The sequence below is a fragment of the Euprymna scolopes genome, chromosome 33 (assembly GCF_053919585.1).
Source record: "Euprymna scolopes isolate OS-2025 chromosome 33, ASM5391958v1, whole genome shotgun sequence".
NCBI classification, from domain to species: Eukaryota; Metazoa; Mollusca; class Cephalopoda; order Sepiida; family Sepiolidae; genus Euprymna; species Euprymna scolopes.
The window spans coordinates 91223678-91246844 of NC_136514.1; the positions used below are offsets into that span (position 1 = coordinate 91223678).

The 23167-nt window shown below is 37.2% G+C and overlaps 1 long non-coding RNA gene across 1 annotated transcript; it reads right to left on the bottom strand.

Annotated features, from left to right (window-relative positions):
- Positions 1–23: 23 nt before the first annotated feature.
- LOC145258359 (uncharacterized) lies at positions 24–15934 on the bottom strand. The gene is made up of 2 exons (XR_013864097.1): positions 15658–15934; positions 24–5866 (listed from the first exon to the last, which is right to left on the bottom strand). It is a non-coding gene; the product is annotated as an uncharacterized LOC145258359 (long non-coding RNA).
- Between the last annotated feature and the right edge of the window lie 7233 nt (positions 15935–23167).

Sequence of the window (23167 nt, forward strand, 5' to 3'; positions counted from 1 at the left end):
AATTGAAAACTACGTAAAAAAAATGAACCACATTTGTTTTCATTTATTGAGATTGTCGGACTGACATTTGTTTTGAAAAACTTTCTTATTGCTTCAAATGTCTGCTAAAGATTCCTCTGCGGTGTGACAAATCACCTTATCATGCACGTGTGCACAAACACGCTTGGCTGTAGTGTTAACGAAGGTGGTTAGATGGAGCAAAATGGTTTCAGTGTCCAGAGTTTAATATCATGCAAACGGTAAATCTGTGACGTGTTTGATTATCAGATTCGTTGTCAGCGACCTCGAATACCCCTAAAAACAAATTAGAATAGTCGGTGTTCTGTTGTAGCATAAGGTAATAGTAAGCGAATTTTTTTACAATGCCAAAAAAATATCTTAATTCTTAGCTTTTATTCTAAAAATTTAATACGAAAAATTAGCAGGATGAATTTGTTTTTTCATGTTCAAAACAGAAAATGTGTTTTGTTTGTTAAGATTTCTTTAACAAATTGATACAACTTTTGGGGAAACATAAGAACTGTCCCCGTTGTAAACATAATACCGAGTTATGTACCCTTGACCCGAACTATCCAGGAAGGAGAGAGAAAAAGGACTCATGGCAGACCCAATAAAGGTACACATGTATGGCTTATCAAGATTAACTACCGTGTCTTTTTGTCTTTCCCTTATGAGTGAGGCTCTTCTTTCTTAACTATACATGGTGTCAGGAGTCGGATAAAAACAAAAAAATAACAAAACAAAGGAAAAATACAACGACCCATCCTAAATAAGAAACATGAAAATATGTAAGAATGACGAAGGACACACCCTCACCACGTGGTAAACTTTATTTGTTTCTTTGTTTGTTTTTTTAATATCCACTTATTTAATATCCAGTCACTATACATATTCTATACACTTTGACACTCTAGTTAAACACAAAAATGTCTAACCCAAACAAAGCTTTACCAAAATACACAGAAATCGACCCAACTTCTTTCATGTTACAAATGCAACATCTCGCTATGCAAGAACAGATGACGAACCTCATGGCACGCCTTCTGCCTACCGAGCAACACGCCCCCACGACATTGTCGCGCCATTCACAGATGAAACCCGAGCGACCAGTGATAGAACCTGACTCGTCAGACAACAAATGGGTCATTTTTAAGGATATATGGTTTCATTATAAAGAGATGACGCAACTACCAACCCCACAGAAGTCCGAAACGATCTACGGTCTGCATGCAGTTAATCTGTTAGTGAAATGTTGTTCAACTTCATTGGCCCGGATGCCCTGAATAATACCACAGAGGAACAACTGCTAGAATATATTAAATCCGTTGCAGTGAAAACCGCCCATCCTGAGGTATACCGTCAGCAATTTTTTGTAATGAAGCAAAGTGATGGGGAGACTATTTTATTTTCCGGGTGAAATCACAAGCGACGCGCTTTCAATTGTGGCAATCAGCCAAGTGCAATGTCATTTTCTGAGGACATGATCAAATCTCAAATCATTGCCGGATTACAGGACACTTCCCACCAGAGCAAACCTTTAGCAGATATTTTCCCTGCCAACTCTAAATGACTTAACTAGGCGTTTCTTGACTCTAGAATCTACTGCCAGAGCATCAAATCAGTTCCGACCAGCAGAGATCACACAAGTGTCCCAATTTAAATCTGCGTCATCAAAAAAGTTTCCACCACCAAATAAGACAAAACATAATGATGGCAAATACAAAGGTTGTGGACACAAGACACACCAAAAAGGACGAAGACAATGCCCCGCTTGGGACAAATCATGCCTAAAATGTGGCAAAGAGAACTACTTCTCAACTACATTCCACGACACAGCATTGTCAAATGCCATAACGGGAGACTACACAAATGACAGCCAGGATAAAGATTCTTCATTCATACTGACAATGACTGTGCAACCTGAATGACTAGAGGAAGAAGAGGGGATCCCACATGGTGCATGGACCAACAACAAGTTCACACCAGGCCGACTAGAGCCACCTCCATTTTTCAATATTACCATCACATTAGATACAAAGGCCCACCAACACTCCAGACAATTCAGACATACAAATATGAAACACCAACCCGTCCAATTGCCCGCCATGGCAGACACAGGAGCTCAGACATGTTCAGCTGGTGTGGACTTATTAAACAATCTTGGGTGCACTTCTGAATATCTGCTGCGCACTAGGCACCGGTTACGTGCCGTTAATGATGACAACCTGCCCATCATGGGGATTTAAATGCCATGATGTCACAGTAAGGCAGCATGTTCGGAGGTGATATACACCAGCCCAAGGGTTAAGGGCATGTATATATCACAAACGGCCCTGAAAAACTAAAAATTATCAACGACTTTCTAGCACAACTTAGTAGTCTGGTAGCCACAACGAAGATGGACCCCAAACCAACTGACCAAATGTTAGCCCCTTGCAGATGCCCATACAGATCACCATGCCCACCACTACCAGACAAGCTGACATTTCCCCCCACACCTGATTATTGAGGAGAAATAGATCAAATGCCACTTTGCCAGCAGTGCATTTAATACATGTATGCACCAATAATTGCAGACCATGACGCAAGAACCATTTACTATCACATTCCTTGACAACCAACGACCTAAGGCTGTTCACAAACCAATCCCTGTCCCCCACCACTGGAAAGAGGCTGTCAAATCCCAGCTTGATGCAGATGTAGCACTGAACATCATTGAACCAGTGTCAGCAGGGAGCAGGGACACCAACGACATGGTGTTCAAAAATGATCACAGTGCCCAAAAATGACGGCAGCTTATGTAGAACGGTCGGCCTTCAAAATTTAAAGCGACACGATGAGAAACACAGCACACACCCTCTCCATTCAATCTTGTGAACACGATACCCCCAGGAAAAAAGAAAATTATTCTGGATGCCTGGGACGAATATCACAGTGTTCTTCTGTCTGTGAAAGCATAGGATGCCACCATTTTCATAACAGGATGGGGCAGATACAGGTATTTGCGAGCCCCCAAGGTTTTCAAGCATCCAATGATGGTTACACAGAGATTCGACACCATTACAGAAGGTTTCCTCGTGTGGCTCGCTGTGTGGACGACTTTATCTTATGGGATGACGATATGGCATTGTCCTTTTGGCATCATACTATGTGCTGAAGTGCTTTCTACGGACAAAAACATTCCTTGCATTGCAAACATACACACACATTTGCAACTGACACGAACTACAACCCAGTGCTGACTCTTTTGCACACTTCATAGACTCTGCAGAAATAGTCTACGACTGCAACTCATCGCATGCAAAATTCCCATCATCCTGTGTCTGTCCACAAAGTTACAAAGCTTCAAACTCTTTGCCAGATATCCTTTCATGTCGAAACCTTTTTTCCTTCACCTTGACACTTATTAAAAATTTCTTTTTCGTTCTGTTACTTAGGATTTCTCTGGATTTAAAGGCATAGTGTCTCACCATTTTAGAGGATATGATGGTTGTATCACCTTTTATAAGCTATGCAGTTATTTAATGATACTGGAATAATCTAACTCTATCTTTAATATTCCAGGCGTTATTCCTAGCTGTGTCAAATCATCCTTGTTTTCATTCCATTTAGCTATATCTAATATCTACTGGGTCTTTTTTTATTTTCCTATTTAATTTTCTTATTTTGTTTCTATTTGTGGATGGGGAATACTATAAAATGGCAGATATTCACCCGCTACCTCAAACATCCATCCCTTTAAGAATAATTCTTTGAGACACTCTTTCACTACGATTTCTATATATATGAGAAGGCTTATTTACGGATAGACCTCGTCTATTTCATAGCAGATATGTTGTTTCAGAAAAGCTTGATCTTCCATAGATTTCTGTCTCGTTATTTTGTAAGACTTTAAAAAAGCACTTTCAGAACACTTTATTTATGAGAAAATGGGAATATTGACAGCGTGTAACAATATGCCTTTTGTGAATTGTTTGCTATTTATTTTACTCAAACATTGTTTTTTTTACTCTTATCAGTTACATCAGTTAGAAGATAACTAAGTCATTTCTTGAATCTGATATTTGATTTAATTACGATTTTTTATATATATGAGAAGGCCCATTTAACAGATAAACATCGCCCATTTCATAGCTGATATCTGTTGTTAATAAACACCTTGGTCTTACATAGATTTGTGCCTAGTTATTTACTAAGACTTTTACGCAGCCATTTGCTTCCACAAACAACGGGATTTGTATTTTTTCCAAAGATTTTGTCGTTTGTAAACAATTCTCAAATTCCTCATATTGTCTTGTGCTCTATTATGACAATAGTCCTTGGGAATAGTTTCGTCAATCATGAGTTCTTTCAGTTTTGTTTCAGGTTATACTGCCTCTTATAGCAATAGTGATTTGAAATAGTTTTCTGATTTTTTCTGTCTTATTTTTTTTCAATTTGTCTATATTGAAATTCTCATAACATGAATTCTTAAAAGACCATGAACATATTTTGCAAGAATATGGCTTTCATTAATTGTGTTTTTTCATATGTATCACCAAACTTGGTTTATGAGAAAAAGAAGATTCACATACTGTACAGGAATATGGCTTTTCCCCTGTGTGAGTTCTCATATATATTACTAAGGCTGATTTCACCGAACAAGAATATCCACAAACTTCACAAGAATGGGGTTTTTCACCAGTGTGAGTTCTCATATGTTTAACTAAATCTGATTTTTGGGAACAAAAATATCCACATACTTCGCAGGAATGTGGATTTTCACCAGTATGTTTTCTAATGTGTGTCACCAACATTGATTTTATAGAACAAGAATATCCACATACTTCACAAGTATATGGCTTTTCCCCAGTGTGAGTTCTCACATGTGCCACTAACTTGGATTTTTCAGAACAAGAATATCTACAAACTTCACAAGAATATGGTTTTTCTCCAGTATGAGTTTTCATATGTCTTACTAACTTGGATTTTTCAGGAAAAGAATATCCACACACTTCACAAGAATGTGGCTTTTCTCCAGTGTGAATTCTCATATGTTTCAATAAACTTGATTTTTCAGAACAAGAATGTCCACACACTTCACAAGAATGTGGTTTTTCCCCAGTGTGAATTCTAATATGTCTCACTAAATTTGATTTAAAAGAACAAGTATATCCACATACTTCACAGGAAAGTAGCTTTTTCACAGTGCGATTTCTCATATGTTTCAATAAACTTGATTTCTCAGAACACACATAGTCACACAATTCAGAAGAATGTTGCTTTTCCATAGTTTGAGGTTTTATGCCTCACTAACATCGATTTTTAGAACAAAGAATACTTCATTAGAATGTGCGTTTTCCCATATATCCGACCATTTTTAAGAACACTAGTATCCTCATATGTCACAAAACTGTTGTATTTCCTCATTGTACGCTGACATTATTCACTACGATTGTTCTTAGGACAAGATTATCAATGTAGCTATGAATAATATGACATTTTCATCTTATAATTTTTATCTAAATTTACATGTGTTTAAGTAAACTTGAGAAACTTAACTTACTCCTCAATGATACAACACTTATCAAGTGTTATGTCTGTAAGGGACAATTGTTAGTTCTTAGGTTTTTCACACTATATAAACTTTTCTGTGATTTGTTGTTCAATAAAGTTTTTTATTTTATTAATTTGGACAGCATTATATTATCTTTGACATGTGTTATTTTCACCACTATTTCAGAGATTTTTTTAAATAGTAGCATCCAGACAAGTACATTTTCGTACAAATGTCTCCATTGTCTTCCAAATACAAGCCAATAATTTTCTATTGATCAATTTTTTAAGAAAATGATGATCCCTTGGAATGTAGTTCAAGCAGGAACATCTGTAAATAAATAAAAAAACACATTAAAATCAAGATCTTTAGTATCGTAGTTTATATATTAGAATTGTTTTGTTACTATTATTATTATTATTATTATTATTATTATTATTATCATTGAATAAAACTCACAAATTCTGAATTGATTTAATCGAAAAATGCATATGGGACAGAGAAAAGATATTTTTTAACTTGAAACAGAACCAGTCAGTACAAGCGTTTCTTAGAATATAGTCTACAGACAATTACAACAAGCATTTTTTTCTGATTAGCATCGAGGTGACAAAATGAGCACACACACATATATATATATTATTTTCACAAAATCAAGACAACAAAGATCGGATTGATAGCAACAAGTTACGTATTTTCATTATATGATACAATTGTTTCATGACCGTTCGGACAATTACAAACCTTATATAGTTTGAAAATATTCATAAGAACGGCCTCTCATCAAACGTTGAGAAAACATTATTTAATGAACAATATGGAATCCATTCTCCTTTTAAGGAAAACCATGTGATAAATTTACCTACATTTCTTCCTGTCGAGTATTTTTTCTGTTTTCCATTTGTTATGGAATTAAAAAACATTTTTTTACTTCTTCAGGTTGTGAATAACCATCAAGATGTATCTCATTTAATGCCGAAATATCAATGTACACAAAAGTCAATCTTGGTCGCAAAACCCCACAAAACATTCGGAAAAATCAGAATAAGCCAGTTATTTTATATTTTTCTGCCATTAAAAAGTTTGATTTAAATAATTTCATTTAAAAGTTTTTAAAATTCTGTAACCTTTAGTGTAACAACCGTTGACTTAATTGCATAATTAATGTTAAGGTATTTCTAATAAACTGGCATCTAAATAATTCAGTATTTATATATCAAATATTGTATATTGCCTGTTTCCCTTATGGAGATAGCTGAAACATTGTATAAACATTTGAAAGTAACCTTTTCATTGATTTTATAAGGATAACTTTTCAAAATAGGATTTTTATGCGCTAAACAGCATCTTGATTGCTATGGTGAATTTTTACTCAATAAAAAAGCACCTAAGATTGTTTTGGGGCGCTTTCTTCGCTATTTATAATAAATTCTCATTCATCCCAAACTAGGTACATAATTAATAGAAGAAAATAAAAAATAATGCACATGAAAAAGAAAAGATGATTAGGAATTTTCGAGGATTTAATCTTTAGAACCTCTACCTAAAATATTGGGATTGGGGGTTAAGAAAACAGAGAGAAAATAAAAACCGAAGGGAAAGGTATATATATGCGTGTGTGATAGCTCCCCTAAATCTTAAACGTATTAGTGCGTACAGGGTTCATTAGCAGATATATATCCAATTAACAACTTTTTGGTATATCTATGTGAAAAGAGGTATAAGGTTAATCGGGATTATTCTGTTATAAAAATGCTTTTAAATTAACTTGAATTTATCATGGTCAGAAAGTGTAGGGTGGCTATCACACACACATGCATATACAATTCTCTTCAATCTTTAATTATCTCTATCTGTTTTCTTAATGGTCGAAACATTGTACAAAAATTTGAAAGTAACCTTTTCATTCATTTCATAAAAAGAACTTTTCCAAATATTTTTATGCACTTGATTCCTATGGTGCATTTATACTAAATCAAAACGCATTTAAGGTTGTTTTGAGGCTCTTTTTTCACTATTTAACAAGGATTTTATAATAAATTCGCAGTCATTCCAAGCAAGGCACATAATTAATAGAACAAAATATTTTAAAATTTATGCAAATGAGAAAGAAATAATGGCTAGGAATTATCGAGGATTCGATCTTTAGAATCTATGTATAAACAATTGTAATGTGCTGCAAACGTGCTATAATGCCCACTGCATTCATTTTCATGAGGCTTCATTGCAAAAGTATGGAAGAACAAATATGGGGGACTATGATTTAAGGCGAAGAAAAAGGCTTCGTTTTTTTTTTCATCTTATGCATTAGAAAATTCTTGTATATTTTTTAATTACTCTTTTAGCATGTTCTACAAACAATTTTTCATTTTTTTGTTTACAATTACAGATCAGATGACTATAATAGCATTACTTTTATTAATCTTTTATCACATATTAACAATGTAGCGGTTGCAGATAACGTTTATCTGTAAATATAACATAACAATGTTACCTACATTATTTACGATTACTAATGTAACCATTTTTGTGTGTAACAGTTAACACATATGTCGCCATAAAAACATTTTTGTTTTATGCCAATTTCATAGTGAGGAGAGTTTCTTTAAATACATATGCAATGCAAAAACTATATTATTATTATTATTATTATTATTATTATTATTGATAATATAAGTAGATATTACCGGCTACGAATAAAAACTGAGATCAAATCAAATAATGAATGCATTCAGCATCAACAATGAATAATGAAACAGTGCCCACTATATTACGTTCAATCAAGGATTGTGTTAATTATTCTTACTTTGAGATAAAAAAAATAATTTGTTTAATTGTTAGGTGAAAGTATAAATTTTGTTAAAAATATTTCTTGGGTGATTTGTAAAAAAAGAAAATATTTCAGTTATAACAAATAGTATATATTTTTAATGAAAATAAAATACAAATTTTCAGTGAAAAAAAAATCACTTTAAAATATGTGGCGACCTTGATTCTCATGAGTTAACTACATAGGGAACTGATATTCGCTATTCACTGTTGACTGCTGAACACATTCTGAGCCGGAAGTTGCAATTTTCGATTCTTATGCAATTGTACTAAGACTAATTATATGTGTGCTGTTCTACAAAGAGTTAAAGATTTTAGAAATAAAAAAAATGGTTGATACCTCTGTTATATCGCATATCCCTCCATATTTACATGACTAAACCAGAAATCAGCAGGAGTAGCAACAATAATAGTGATGCTAAGACAAAGCCTGTGCATTGATACAACGTAAATGAACACATTAAATACACACAACAATATCAAATCCCATTTTTTCATGCACACACATCAATAGAATAACTCGCACCTCACTTCAACAAAGTAAATCGCCAGATAAAGCCGTGCATCAAAAGAAAAACCAAGATACAAAACACAAATATTACAACAAACACCACTCCGATAGCATATAAACACAAATAATTATTTCACGAAACACTGCAACAGTACAACACTGACTAGATTGCATTCACAACATTCTTAGCTTTAAATCGATATAACAAATGTATACATACACCAAACAATCGATTCCCTACAACGCATTAAAGCACAAAAAACAAACACAATTAAAAAGCAAAACACAAATCGGCGATTAAAACTCTCTTTGCTCACAACTATGCCCACTTCGTGACTATAAAAGCGTCAGCTTTTTTCACAACCAGTAGATCAGCTCATGCATGGAAAACTGTGAACTAGCTCCGTCAGCAGCTAGTAGCAGTTACCCCCTGTCAGCGACACCAGATGCTGAAATTACTGCGCTGCCGCCATCTCATTCATGATTCTGGTTCAAGCCCTGAAGATTACCCCTCTTCCTCCGCCACCATATCGTCACCGCTCACCAACCCCTCACTAGCAACACCAGCTATTAAGGATCACTGCACAAGCTAAGCCACATTTCTACCATCGCCCCCCTTTCACCCAGCCTGACAGTAACTTAGATCGCCGCTGAGTTCATCTCAACACCCAACCAGCAGTCATACCAATGCGCCAGTACTGCCGCTGCCTTCAAATTTATCCTGACACACCAAACAGTTCATTTCACAATCGTTTAAACCTTAAATAAAACGTTTAAAATTAAGCATAGACACCATCATAACTGCCTTAAAATCAGCCGCAATAACAGCAACCACCACACTGGCTGACAACGATTATAAATTACTCATGCATCAACAAACAATTCGAGATGCCATGAGACAGCAAAAAACCTCCCAGGAAATAACGTGAGTCAGTTTATTACTACACTAAACAAAATATATATGATTCACATCGCATCAGAGCTAGAATCTTACTCCAGCCTTGAAGTCGAATTTGTTAAGTCTGCAAAAGACGTATTGGATCAAGGCATATTCCAACAGATGCTCAACTCTGAGCAAGATACAGCCACCTTCACCCTCCTAAAGGAATATCTCCTAGCAACCCACGGCAGCTAGATGACCATTTTTCAGCACTTAAGCCAAGCCTGGGACCTAGAACGGCGAGAAGACAGAAGACTGATGGATTTTGCAGGCCAACTTGAAAATACACTTAGAGAAGCAGCCGTGCAAATCAAGAACAAATTTAAGAAGGACAAGAATTCCGAGTTATCTCTTGACAATTTCGATCATAGGCACAATGCTTATGAGCGAAAAAGTCAAAGCGTGGAATTCTAACATTTACCCCCACCTCGTCAAGACGATGGACAGCCACTATACCGCAACTGGCATAGCGTCTGAGGTTCAAAGATACTTGGAATGCGGTGTAAAATCCGACTTCACCACTCTCCAAGACACCGCATTTCTCTCTCAAAAATACCACTTGAATCAGAGAAAACCAAGGAACCAACACACCCGACCCAACAGACACCCTCACCCGAACTGTATGAGCACTAGCGAGCAGATCAATCCACACCAACAGCAGCATCAAGAAGCTCGTCAACAGCACCAATGTTTCCCCGTATGCCAGAGATACCTCAAAGGTCTCCCCTGCTTTAGATGCAATTGCAGATATCAACACCTGCCCTGCATGGAAGCACAAGCCCTTGTCACAACAACAAACGACAGTGTATCAGAAGAGGAGGACCAGCATTTTCCCTTCGGTCAGGTCGAGATGTGATGCCTCGTCCAACCCAACCCAATAGCAGTCATCACATATACAACGCTCATAAACGGCATTTCCCCATATGTCAGAGATACCTCAAAGACCTTCCATGCTTCAAATACAGATGCAGACTCCAACACCCGCCCAAGGAGTTTCAACGCACACAGCCAGCATCATACGACCGAAGTAACCACAGCAACAGTTACAACCGTTACCAACACAACAGCAACCACTGTATCTGCAGCAACAGACACCACAACGTAGACACATCATACCCGACTTACAGATCCACGCCTACTTTACCTTCCTATAAAAAATCCCAGCAAAAAACAAGGGGACAACTCCCCGTGCGTTTCAGAGACTTTATCATGTAAATATGATCGAGACATGGGAGGGCATTGTTATATCGCATATCCCTCCATGTTTACATGAATAAACCAGAAACCAGCAGGAGTATCGACAGCGATAATAATGGCGATGCTAAGACAAAGCTTGTTCATCGATACAACACAAATGAACACATTAAATACACACAACAATATCAAATCCCATTTTTTCATGCACACACATCAATAGAATAACTCACACATCACTTCAACAAAGTAAATTGCTAGATAAAGCCGTACACTAAAAGAAAAACCAAAATACAAAACACAAACATTACAGCAAACGCCACTCTGCAGCATATAAACACAAATAATTATTTCACAAAACACTACAACAGTACAACACCGACTAGATTGTATTCACAACTTTCTTAGCTTTAAATCGATATAACAAATGTATACATACACCAAACAGTCGATTCCCTACAACGCATTAAAGCACAAAAAACAAACACAATTAAAAAGCAAAACGCAAATCAGCGATTAAAACTCTCTTTGCTCACAACTATGCCCACTTCGTGACTATAAAAGCATCAGCTCATGTGTGGCAAGCTGTGAACTTTGTTCTGTTAGCAGCCAGTAGCAGTTAACCCCTTGCCAGCGACACCAGATGCTCAAATTACTGCACAGGCAGCACCGCCACACTGCCGCCATCTCACTCGTGATTCTGATACAAGCCCTGAAGATTACTCCCCTTCCACCGCTGCCAGATCACCACCACTCACCAACCCCTTGCTAGTGAAACCAGCTATTAAGGATCACCACATGCTAAGCCACATTCCTGCCATCGCTGCCCCTCACCAAGCCTGACAGTAACTTAGATTGCTGCCGAGTTCATCTGAACACCCGACCAGTATTCATACCAATGTGCCACTACCGCCTCTTCCTTCAAATTTATCCTGACACACCAAACAGTTCGTTTCACGATCGTTTAAACTTAAATAAAATGTTTAAACTTAAGCTTTCGTTTGTCTCTTTCTTGCTTTCCATATGCTCAGTTTTGTAATATAACACAACCCTCTAAAAATATGAGATCCTTATGCACTTATATTACAATGCTGAAACAATAACGTAATTATTTAAAAATTTATTCTTAAAATGGGGAAACGAGGGTGCTTTTAAATTATTATGATTTAAGCCTAAAGTTTTACCTAACAACTTAATACAAAAGATATCATAAACCCTGAAAATATTATTATAAAAAATAACCCGGTAACATAAGTGCATAAGAACCAAAAATGATATCGTTATGAAAATAGATAAAATAATTTTTAATTGTTCATTAAAAATGACCCCACTCACGCACACAAAAAAATGTTACCGTCATACAAAAAGCATAATTAAACAAAAATATTTACCCAAAATTCAAAACATTTTTTGCTATTACATTTCAACTACCTTAGAAATATCCACTAGCTAACAGTCGATGAAACATGTAATAGTTTGTAGCAGGTGGGAAAGAGAAGGTCGTGGAAATATTTGTTTGGACTTTCTTACGTTTTTGAAAAGGATTTTAGCATAAATATTTTTAGAGGGATTTTAGCCGAACTTAACCTAAATGATTATGTATATCTCTAAGAGACATTTTATGGTCTGAAGTATCGATCTGTCATCAGTGACTTTTCCTTCAAATGAACCCACGTGCTATTAACCATTCTGTACTTTCACCTAACAATTTAATAAAGAAAATATCGTGTCAAACTATTATTGTCAGCTTTACTAATTTTTGTTATTTAAAAAACGTGCCATCCTATTTATTTTTTGTTGTTGTTTTAAATAAAATAAAGGTTCAATTCTTTTTATTTCAATTTTAGATTTGGGAAGAGAACATACTTTACTCCTCCATGGTTTTTGTTCTTTTTCAAATAAAAAAACTTTAATAATAACATCATTATTTGAAAGCCATTCTTAAAATGGGAAAGAGGGTCATTGTTTACTAATTTGAATTTTATCTAACAATTTAATTTTAAAAAAAGGAGGATTCTGTAATTTAGATAAAACAAAAACTAAGTACAGGCAATAATAGTGGAAAAAAGATAGCAGGACATATTCTTGAAAGCCGGTTTATCATAATTTTTTGTAGGATTCCGACTACGTTTTGATTGTATTTGAAAGATTTAAGACTAAAATAAATTTCTGTGTGGTTAAAAGTAAAGAACCTTACCTCATGCATCGTGCGGCCTGTGTTAGGAAAGAAAACAAAAAGAGAAAATAAAAATGGCCACCCCCTGGTATTTATGGACTGAAAATCACATGATGTGACGAGAGGGGGTGTGGGTGAAACCACCTAATTCTCGTTGCACAACTCGCTGGGGAAATGTTACAGTTACTGAAGTACTCTCCAAAAACAAGGTAGCGATTGACGGAATGCCTCATCACATTTTAGATATACGGAGAGTCTCCTTGCCATCAGAGGAAGAGGAGGTTGATGCTGATATTGAAGTGTCTGAAGAAGAGCCTCTTCGATGATCACACCGTGAATGAAGATGCCCAGCGTGGATGGCAGACTATGATACTAATTATTGATCTTAGAGATCAAGTGGGTGTGTGGTTAAAAGTAAAGAACCTTACCTCATGCATCGTGTGGCTCGTGTTAGGAAAGAAAACAAAAAGAGAAAATAAAAATGGCCGCCCCCTGGTATTTATGGACTGAAAATCACGTGATGTGACGAGAGGGGGGAGGGGGTATGCAAATGAGATGTGGTTGGGTCTCTCTATAAAAGAGCCGTCTTCTTTATTTTGGGGGTCAGTGTGGAAAGTGCAGAGAGAAGAGAACAGTTGGATTTGAGTTTGAGACTTTTGATCTGAGGTTGAGTTCAAATTTAACATCGTTCTGAAAGGAAAAAATATTGGAAGACGTGAAAAAAAAACCTAGTTATAATGAAAAATGTTTTCACAGCGACATTCAGAAACTCACAAATTAAGCTAACTTTGAAGCTAAAGAAATTCACTGTAAAAATCCTTTGAAAGATAAATATTAGTTTTCTGAGTCTGTTTCAGAAGCAAAAATACGTCTTAAGATATTGAATTAAATAAATAAAAACACCTTGTTTGTACAAAAAATAGCTTAATTAGCCCCCAAAAGTGAGAGATTCTGGCTTTGCTCAAGCAAAAACAAACGAAGTCGTCTAAGCGTGGTTCTTAGGAAAGTCCAAAGTGTTAGAAAGTCTGAAAATTATGTCAGATAGTCAGAGGGAGGTAAGGAGTGCTGGTTTTCTTTTTTCCCAGCCGTTCATTTGTACATTTCTATTGTAAACGTTTGTATAATTTTTACGATTTTTTAATTTAATTATTTTTCTGTGCCCCTACTTTTAAATAAAAAAAAAAATTTTTTAAGATTATATAAAAATTATGTTATGCTGAAAGTTACACGTTTATTAAAGCAAGAAAAATATTAGAATCTTACATATAAAAATTGCACGAAAAATGTAATCTAAAAAAAAAAAATATTTTTTGCAATCATAATGTTTTGTGTGAAAATATTAAATAAACAATGCTTAATTCAATGATAAAATCGGTAGTTGGAGAGATTCATTTTTCTTCGAGTTATATCGATTTCATTAATATGAAGCTTAAGGAGTTTTCTTTTTTTGGTAAATTTTTAGATTAGGTCCACCTCCACAATTTTCTTTTAACTGACGACTTTTCTAGGATTTCTACGATGCTGAATACGGAAATCGCATTGAAATTTTGCAGAAATAAGTAGTTATCGAGATATAAAAAGTTGTATTATGCATTGTATTCTTTGGCGGCTATCTGCTTTATGCACGTGCACGCGCCATAAACAAATATACGTACGTAACAAAGATGACCGCCAAAGAATACAATGCATAATACAATTTTTATATCTCAATAACTACTTATTTCTGCAAAATTTCAATGCGATTTCCGTATTCAGCATAGTGGAAAAATTTTAAAAGTCGTCATTTAAAAGAAAATTGTGGAGGTGGACCTAATCTAAAAAAAAAATACCCTTTTTTTTTTCGTAATATTTCTGAAAAAATTAATTATTCTTTTTTATTGTTACAATTCACGATGCATTATTTTCATGAAAACGCAAAAAATAAATACATTCATTTTTTTTTTTTTTTTTTTTTTACTACAAAACCGAAAAAGCAGCAATTTTTGTGCTCAGTTTTCTAACAATTCGAATTAAATTATTGCGTTTATGGTAAATATGACAAAAATCTAAATGTCAGATTGAATAATGTTTTTAGGATTTTTTTTTTAATCGGAGATTCATACCTTTTTATTCACGTCTGTTATAAAGCATAGCGGAATCATTACATTTTTTTTTTTATTGCAATAACAATTAACTCATTTATGTTTCAGATTATATTGAAATTTATTGGGTATGCAATAATGCACGTCCTATATTTAAAGTCGTATTTTCACGTTAAATTAAAGTTGTTAGATATCTATTTTTTTTTTTATTAAATTGTTAGGTGAAAGTACAGAATAGTCACAAAACATCCCCCTCTCCCATGTTAAAAACGGCTTTCGAAATAATAACGTTATTATTTTAGCACGGTTCAATAAGTGCATAAATACCATTTATTGAATGGAATTTTTTTAAATGAAAAAAAAAAACAAAGAAAAAACGAAAAATCTTACCTTTCATCGCATGGAATTCAATAAGGGGGGGGGGAATGGATAAATTCATTTTGTTTTCTTTTGCGTTTAAATCAGGAAAATTTGTTTTGTTTGTTAGGATTTATAAATTTATACAACTCTTGTTTTGTGTGTCCAATTCATTAATAAACAAAACATATGAAAATAAAAAAGGAATCAGAATTAAAAGATGAAAAACACGATTTAAACTTAAAATTATTTAAAAAAAAAAAAAAAATCAACTGCTAAAGAAGAATGAATTAAGGTCTCCGTAAGACGGTGTAATCATTATTTTGTTCCTCGTGTAGAAATGTTCCTTCATTAGTTAAATGTGCCGCATTGTTTTTCTGTCAAGTTTAGGTTATATTTTCAATACTTAAGACTTGGGATTTCTTTTGTAAAATACAGTTTTGTATATACAATTCATTAATATATATATATATATATATATATATATATATATATATATATATATATATATATAGGGTGACCCCCCCCCCAAAAAAAAACGGGGCCCCAACTCTAATTAGACCCCGTTTCTTAGTGTTTTGTCTGAATGAAATGAAACTTTGGTCATAACTAGTTTATTATATTCAAAACATCACATCAAAACACTAGGGTATTTGGCATTTTTTCTCCGTTCTACAGCATATTTTCTAGATGGCCTCCATTTATCTCTGTGCATTTCTTGAGGCGCACGCAGCACAGCCCGAAGTTGTCCATGACGTTCTTACAGACCGAATTGGTAATGGCTCTCATCTCCTCCCTGATGGCTTCCTTGAGTTCCGTGATGGTTCTGGGTTTCCCTGCGTAGACTCTGTCCCTAAGATAGTCCCAAAGGAAAAAATCTGGAGGGAGGGGGCTTAGGCCCAGGCTATGGGGTGCCCACTCAAAATCAGTCTTGAGACTGATCACTCGGCCTCCGAAGTTCTCTTTCAGATAATCTTGGGACAGGTTTGTTTCTTACAGACCGAATTGGTAATGGTTCTCATCTCATTCTGGGTTTCCCTGCGTAGACTCTGTCCCTAAGATAGCCCCAAAGAAAAAAATCTGGGGGGGGGGGCTTAGGTCCAGGCTATGGGGTGCCCACTCAAAATCAGTCTTGAGACTGATCACTCGGCCTCCGAAGTTCTCTTTCAGATAATCTCGGGACAGGTTTGAGGTGTGAAAACTTGCTCCGTCCTGCTGGAACCAGAACTTGCTCATGAGCGACAGGTAGATGGTCTGGAGCTCACTCTTAAAGGTCTTGAAGACCTCCTTGGTGACTGTCACTGCTGCGCCAGATTCTCTGATGAAGATTGGTCCGATGATGCCTCTGGTCGAGATTGCAGCCCACACCATGCACTTAGAAGAGTGCAGGGGCTTGGTGGCTACTTCATTGGGTCTGGAGGACTCCCAGAAGACATTTGTCTTGGAGTTCGCCTTTCCATCAAGATGGAAGTGGGCTTTATCTGAGGTCCAAAGGAGGTTAAGGAAACTTGGTGTCTCCTCGATCTTCCCGAGCATCTTGACTGCCATAGACCTCCTCTGCTTCTTGTCTGAGGCTGTAAAGGTATGCAGCATCTGTATTCTGTATGGGTAAGCCCTGATATCGTTCACCAGCAATCTCCTGCAAGTCTCACGGAACATACCGAGGGACTGACTTCGCTTACGCACAGAGCGTTTCGGACTCTGCTGAAGAGACTCTCTCACTCTTTTGACCAGCTCGACTGTTCGCTTCTTGGGACGTCCCGAGTGGCTTGGACGGTTCTCTCTGGCAGCGTTGAGGTTCTCCACGGTCCCATACTTCTTGAAGTGCTCCACCCAGTTCTGAATTCTGCTTTTGGATGGCGCCTTTTCCCATCCGAACTGATGCATGAAACTGTCCTGGGTTTTCTTAAACGAGTCTGTCTTGTAGTAAAGTTAAACACAGTGTATTCTTTGTCCCAGCTCCCACTGTCATTGATTCTGCCATGTCATGTAAAATAAGGGCAATCGGTGAATAAATAATGGAGATATCACATAAAGTGTACACAGGGCCCGTTTTGTTTGGGTCACCCTATATATATATATATATATATATATATACATATATATATATATATATATATATATATATATACACACACCCTATATATATATATATATATATATATATATATATATATATATATATATATACACACACACACACACACACATACACAAATTAGGTTTATTTTCTAAGACTGAACATTTCATTATTATTTGGATTAGTCGGACCACTGTTAACATCCAAGACGATAACAGTAGTCCAAATAAAAAAAAAATGGCGAAACTATTTCACACAATCAACTCAAATAAGAGGAGCATAATGGAACAATGGACGACCAAAACAGGTGTCATTTGAAAAGCACCTACTAATGTAAAATTGTTCCGCTTCTCCGACAGCAGTGACTGTGGCAAAATTGGAGATTGGGTGGCAAAATACTGTCGGTTCCTATATCGCATAAAAGGAACACGGTTCGACAGATGTGTGTTTTAGGTTGCAAAATAGTCTCTAACCCTTGCACGATGGAAAGGGAAAAATGTTACTGACACCGCTTAAACAAGCATAAATTATTATTATTATTTTTTTTTTTTTTTTCACTTAATTGTGTGAGAAATTCTACAATTATAAGCCACACCCTGATCGGCTGATTTGGCAACACACTGTCTTTGTTTTTTAAGACCAATCAAATTGGTTGATGTTTTTAACCACCAGCGATGAGCTTGGCAAGCTTTTTTGGATTGCCTTTACTTTTTCAGACGGTTTGAGACATGCAGCCGAAATAGAAGGAACATGCAACTATCGTAGCCTCGCCGCCATCACGTTGAGTTTACTCGAATAATGGTGCATGTGTCAGAAACTTTGTGAAAAATATTGAATAATTCGACACCCTGTCTTTCCAAGCTTATAACTACTCGAAAAATGTAATTCAAACCCTATTTTTTTTTTCAATTAAAGGAGCAAGGACCAAGGTTTCATTAAAAAAAAAAAAACCCAACGTGATTAAAAAAAAAAGGTTTTAAACTTCGGACTTCACAGGTAAATTTCTAAAAAACACTACTTTTTTTGTTTTAAATTTGAATATATTATTTATTGATCTTTTATCTTCAATTTGTGATATATAAAACTTTGGTGAGTAAATAAATTATTTAGTTTTTAATAGACATTTCCAAATGGGGGGGGGGGATTAAAAAAAATCGTTTGTCTAAAATATTATATTCAGTTTATTGGAAAGAGCATAAAATTTCACATTGACCCTGAAAATATCGTAAATATAGAATCAATAGAAAAATTTTGATAGATTTTTAAATTTTAAAAATTGAAAAATACTCAACTCGTAAAATTCAATTAATTTCATTACTGTTTTTTTTTTTTTAAATAAAAAAATAATATTTCTATTACTTTTTATACAACTTTAATAGTTTATTTTGGAAGTATATGTTGCATGAACAGCAACAGGTGTTACTGTTACACCGTTTGGAGTAACGCCCCTTGGAGGTGACCGGTGTAAGAAGAGTATTAAATAAAGATGGTTGCCGAGTAAACATAACGACTGGTTTTATGTTATATTTTATCCGTGGGCATCCTCACACATGAAACATGGTGATGGCGGTGGGATGTACAATAAAGAGAAGAAAAAACAAAATGGTGGAAAGGTATCAGGAAAAGAAAAAAAAAACAGATAAGTAACGTTTAATTTTTGGGTGTGAAAATTACGACGCCACGAGGTGGTGAGGAGAAGAAAAAAAATGTCGGAAGGAGACATGAGTGCAATAAACAGACTGGTAGCTGGCATAAGACCACCACCACCTCTTTGTATGGAGCAGAATTTGACAGAGAATTGGAAGCTATTTAAGCTGAAATGGCATAATTATGCTATTATTACGTATCTGACAACCCAGTCGATACAATATCAAACTGCACTTTTGCTTCATACGTTGGGGGATAATGCTTTGAAAGTGTACTACGGGTTTCACGTTTCAACACCCGAAGATGAAAGAACGCCTACGGAAATTATTCAGGCGTTTGATAAATATGCTATAGGGGAAACAAATGAAACTTACGCGCATTATGTTTTTCACACGAGAAAACAAGGAGAAACGGAGACCGTGGAATCTTTTATTACGGCACTTCGGACGTTAGTAAAAACGTGCAATTTTTGTGACAATTGCGTTTCTTCAGTACTCAGAGATCAAGTAGTGCTGGGAATACGTAACCCTCAGACACAAGCTGAGTTACTTAAAATAAGACAGCTGGATTTACAAAGATGTATAGACATTTGCATGCTGTCTGAAAATGCTACGTTACAAGCCAGTATCCTAAGGCCTGAGAGAGTGAACCGAGTGGAGTTCAGACACAAGAAAAAGCCAGAGGAAAAAACTGTGAGAGAATGCAGAGCGTGTACACTGCAACATGGACCGAACAAGGAAGTATGTCCTGCGTTTTGGCAAGACATGCTACAACTGTAATGGAAAAAATCATTTTTCTGCGAAAGGCAGACAAGCAAGGAAAAAGAAGGTGTAGACTGTCAAAACGCAACAATACGAGGATCAAGATGCCAGTAGTAGTATTTCAGACTATGGGCAGGTAGACAGTGTAACAATAAAAGAAAAAGTTAACGCTGTGAATCATGAGGTGATAAAAGCGGAAATGATGGTGAAAGGAAAGCCAATTATTTTTCAGCTTGACAGTGGAGCATCAGTAAACATACTGAATGAGAAGCATGTAATGGGGAAAACACTGGAGCCTTCAAATAAGACACTGGTCATGTGGAATGGAAAAGAAGTGAAGCCATTGGGAGAGTGTCGAGTCAAAATGATAAACCCCACAACTGGACAAAAATATGCAGTTAAGTTTGTCATTGTAAAAAAGCATTTCCATCCTTTACTGGGAGCAAATGCAATTCAGAAGATGCCACTCATCACAATCAACCAGGACCAGTTCAAAATGATAGCCAAAATTTCCCAAGTGGATGAATCCAGCAGCCAGAGCTCTGACAGCATTATAAACGAGTTCAGAGATGTATTTAAGGAGGAATTGGGTCAGTTACCTGGAGCGGTACATTTGGAGGTGGATACAGCAGTAACTGTAAGTAAAAAAAATGTAAGGAAAAATTCAAGATGGCGCCCGACTCTCCCTTTAACACGGTAAGATATCCTCAACACGGCACAAGAAGCAACAGCCACACGATTCCCCAGCCAACTCAATCGTCACTCCCCACGTCTTTCCCCTCACCCGCTTTTATCGTCGTTCTAGGCCGGCTAAATTTGCATATTCCGAGAATTCGTGTGACTTTGCGAGACATCATACTTTACAAAAGACGGCGGTCGCCATCTTGGTCCTTCTTTTCTATTTTTGGTCGGTAACGCTGAGCTGGTCTCGAGGTAAGTCTTTTTCCCCTCATCCGTCTCTCCCACATACCCACACAACACGCAAACACGCGGGCGCTTATCTCCTGGATGCACGTTACACTCCCCCCTGATCTGATGATCACATAGAGAGCACTGGGGGGGTGGCCTTTTAGTGCGTGTGCTTCTGCGAAGAGGTACATTCACTGTTTCAGATTCGGGCTCTGGATCTGGTTCCGCCTCATCAGATGAAGTATCGCTATCAGTCTCTGGAAGGGGCTCACTGAATCCGTGCATCGGCAGCTCATCGCTAGACGCTTCACTGCTTTCTTCTGTAGTTGTATGACGCACCTCGGTAGCTGGGCGAAGATCTCGCACATGTCGTGGGGTTCCATCGACCAAAACAGACTGCTGGCTAATCACTCCAGATATGTGTCCTCGCTTAAACTTGTCGGTGCACCGATTTCCTGGAGGCCGCACCCACACTGGATCTCCCACTTCATATCTGTTATATGTTCCCTTGTCGGTTGGCTGCGTAGTGTTGATTCCCTTCACTCCGACTCGGTACGTGTAAATAGCATTCGCAGGTGCGGTTGAAGGGGACGTCCCGTCCTTTGGCGTAATGTTGTACCAATATGTTGCTTCCGCAATAGTACATCGCTTCCTGGCAGCAATTCTCTTGATGCTGCGATGGCTTCTTTCAGCAATGCCATTTCCTGATGGCACATGCGCACATCGCAACCGTAGACGGACGCCCCACTCATCTAACAACTGCCGGACTTGCTGGCTACAAAACGCTGCATCATTGTCAGTCAGGAGCTCTTCCGGCGCACCTCGCTCAAAAAAAATGGATGATAGGTGGCGAACAACATTTGCTGAATCCTGTCTGGTCATCTGCCGCCACACCGCAAATCTCGTAGGCCTGCAATCAATGAGAGTTAGAAAGGGCTTGCCACTGTAATGGGTAATATCCATGGCCAGCCGCTGCCACACACTCTCAACTTCCAAGCGACCCTTCTGCCATCGCTCTGGTGCAGGATCAATAGACTGGCAAGCCTCACAATTTCTGACGATCTGTCTGACATCCATCTTGGTCACTGCTGGGTATGCATGCCTCACAAAATAAAGGGTCCTCTTGATATCCGGATGTCCGCTCTGTGCATGAATTTTTTGTATTTGACATGGATCGATTGCAACTGCACAAGATCGAGCAGTAATCTCCATTCCCATCTTCGCAGCTTCATACCATTTGTGAGGTACACGGGTCAGTTGGTCAGCACGATTACAATGTGATGGCACCAGAGTGACGCTCAGTGATAGCCCATACTCAGATACCAGGTTTTTTAGCGTGTCTAGCCTTCTCCGTATTAACATTTCGCTTGCTGCCTTGGTACGGATTCGTGTCCGTCCTGAAAGTGTGTCAGACACCCAGTGGTAGACACAGAGAGAATCTGTGTACAAGGTCAACTTCTTAGACTGCCACTGCAGGGCCAGATTTACCCCCTTTACAACAGCGTCCAGCTCTGCCAGGTTGATATGCTGAGAATCTGTTACGGGCCGCAGCCAACACGCATCCTCGAACACGTTTCCTCCTTGCTCCAACGATACTCCCAACGCCAAAGAACTGGCATCAACCCACACACCTACGTTGTCTCCGTTAACACACCACCGCCCACAGGCAGGGTCCTTCTTGTTCACTCTCTCCAGTATCTCTTTAATCATCAGAGTTAGTAGGACATCATCGGATATGTCATCCCAACCCGTGGTTGTTAAATTTGCTCTGCGTTTAATCACACCAACAGCTGCGTGGAGCCAGCCACAGACCGGTAAGTGACCAACAAGTTTTCCACACCAAGAAAAAACGGTCTGCCTTGTAACGAGGTTGGGGATGCTTGGAATTTCACTGCCACGCCTCCATTGTAGGGTGCCATCCTCTTCATAAACATCCAATCCCAATACACGTGCTCCTTCCCTTAAACGTTCGGGATTCTTGCATTCCAGACCAAACTGAGCCAACTTTTCTTTGACACGACGCAGACTGTACATCTTCATTGACGTATACGTCATCAATGTAAGCTGACGTTGAGTCCCTCATGGGCTTTTCTTGGGACAATACTGTGTTGACAATAGTCTTCATGATCTGTGGTGCCACATTTAG